This window comes from Eucyclogobius newberryi, unplaced genomic scaffold (genome assembly GCF_026437365.1).
Source record: "Eucyclogobius newberryi isolate DKJ021-1_F unplaced genomic scaffold, fEucNew1.0.hap1 SCAF_519, whole genome shotgun sequence".
Lineage (NCBI taxonomy): Eukaryota > Metazoa > Chordata > Actinopteri > Gobiiformes > Gobiidae > Eucyclogobius > Eucyclogobius newberryi.
The window spans coordinates 27,501-30,000 of NW_027316189.1; positions in this window are offsets into that span (position 1 = coordinate 27,501).

A 2,500-nucleotide genomic window follows, 5' to 3' on the forward strand; every position below is an offset into this window, starting at 1 on the left:
TGAGTGGGGGGTGGCTCTGGGGGTGCTCCGGGGGCTCCAGGGGGTGCTCGGCGGAGGCCATGCCCAGCCAGAGTGGCCCTTCCCCGGGGTGAGTCTGGGGAGAGTGGGGGGTGGCTCTGGGGGTGCTCCGGGGGCTCCAGGGGCTCCAGGGGGTGCTCGGTGGGGGCCATGCCCAGCCAGAGTGTCCCTTCCCCGGGGTGAGTCTGGAGGAGTGGGGGGTGGCTCTGGAGGTGCTCCGGGGGCTCCAGGGGGTGCTTGGTGGAGACCATGCCCAGCCAGAGTGGCCCTCCCCCGGGGTGAGTCTGGGGAGAGTGGGGGGTGGCTCTGGAGGGCCTCCGGGGGTTCCAGGGGCTCCAGGGGGTGCTTGGTGGAGGCCATGCCCAGCCAGAGTGTCCCTTCCCCGGGGTGAGTCTGGGGTGAGTGGGGGGTGGCTCTGGGGGTGCTCCGGGGGCTCCAGGGGGTGCTCGGCGGAGGCCATGCCCAGCCAGAGTGGCCCTTCCCCGGGGTGAGTCTGGGGAGAGTGGGGGGTGGCTCTGGGGGTGCTCCGGGGGCTCCAGGGGGTGCTTGGTGGAGACCATGCCCAGCCAGAGTGGCCCTTCCCCGGGCAGAGTCTGGGGAGAGTGGGGGGTGGCTCTGGAGGTGCTCCGGGGGCTCCAGGGGTTCCAGGGGGTGCTCAGTGGGGGCCATGCCCAGGCAGAGTGTCCCTTCCCCGGGGTGAGTCTGGAGGAGTGGGGGGTGGCTCTGGAGGTGCTCCGGGGGCTCCAGGGGGTGCTTGGTGGAGACCATGCCCAGCCAGAGTGTCCCTTCCCCGGGGTGAGTCTGGGGAGAGTGGGGGGTGGCTCTGGGGGTGCTCCGGGGGCTCCAGGGGGTGCTTGGTGGAGACCATGCCCAGCCAGAGTGGCCCTTCCCCGGGGTGAGTCTGGGGAGAGTGGGGGGTGGCTCTGGAGGGCCTCCGGGGGTTCCAGGGGTTCCAGGGGGTGCTCGGTGGAGGCCATGCCCAGCCAGAGTGGCCCTTCCCCGGGCAGAGTCTGGGGAGAGTGGGGGGTGGCTCTGGAGGTGCTCCGGGGGCTCCAGGGGCTGCTTGGTGGAGACCATGCCCAGCCAGAGTGGCCCTTCCCCCGGGTGAGTCTGGGGACAGTGGGGGGTGGCTCTGGAGGGCCTCCGGGGGCTCCAGTGGCTCCAGGGGGTGCTCAGCGGAGGCCATGCCCAGCCAGAGTGGCCCTTCCCCGGCCTCATATGCGGCAGAGTGCGGGGTGAGCAAAATGGGTTAAAATGGGTTAAAATGTGAAAAAAAAAAAAAAAAAAAAAAAAAAAACACCAAAATGAGCAAAATGAAATAATCCCCTATCATCAGTGCACTGTTTGACCCCTGAAAAGCACTCCCCTGGGGCCTGGAGGTGATCTGACCATCAGAGTATAGCACCCTATGCCCCTGAGGGACTTAGAGTAAAAACCGAAATAGTACACTATTCCCGAAAAGACTCTGTCGTTTTTCGGCAATAGTACACTATACCCATCGACTCTGTCGTTTTTCCGGGCCGTAGTACGAAGTTGTGAGCAAAAGGGGTGAAAATGGGTTAAAATGTGAAAAAACACCAAAATGAGCAAAATGAAATAATCCCCCATCATCAGTGCACTGTTTGACCCCAGAAAAGCACTCCCCTGGGGCCTGGAGGTGATCTGACCATCATAGTATAGCACCCCATGCCCCTGAGGGACTTAGAGTAAAAACCGAAATAGTACACTATTCCCGAAAAGACTCTGTCGTTTTTCGGCAATAGTACACTATACCCATCGACTCTGTCGTTTTTCCGGGCCGTAGTACGAAGTTGTGAGCAAAAGGGGTGAAAATGGGTTAAAATGTGAAAAAACACCAAAATGAGCAAAATGAAATAATCCCCCATCATCAGTGCACTGTTTGACCCCAGAAAAGCACTCCCCTGGGGCCTGGAGGTGATCTGACCATCATAGTATAGTACACTATACCCCTGAGGGACTTAGTGCAAAAACCGAAATAGTACACTATACCCGAAAAGACTCTGTCGTTTTTCGGCAATAGTACACTATACCCATCGACTCTGTCGTTTTTCCGGGCCGTAGTACGAAGTTGTGAGCAAAAGGGGTGAAAATGGGTTAAAATGTGAAAAAACACCAAAATGAGCAAAATGAAATAATCCCCCATCATCAGTGCACTGTTTGACCCCAGAAAAGCACTCCCCTGGGGCCTGGAGGTGATCTGACCATCATAGTATAGTACACTATACCCCTGAGGGACTTAGTGCAAAAACCGAAATAGTACACTATACCCGAAAAGACTCTGTCGTTTTTCGGCAATAGTACACTATACCCGAAAATACTTAGTCGTTTTTCGGCCGACGGAAATAAGCGTTCAGCCCGGGAGTCCCGGGCTAAATCACGCTGCTCAGGCGAACTTTTTGACGCTGCTCTCAGGCGGAAAGTGCAAAACGGTAACGCTGCAAGGGAGGGGAGGGCGGTTTTT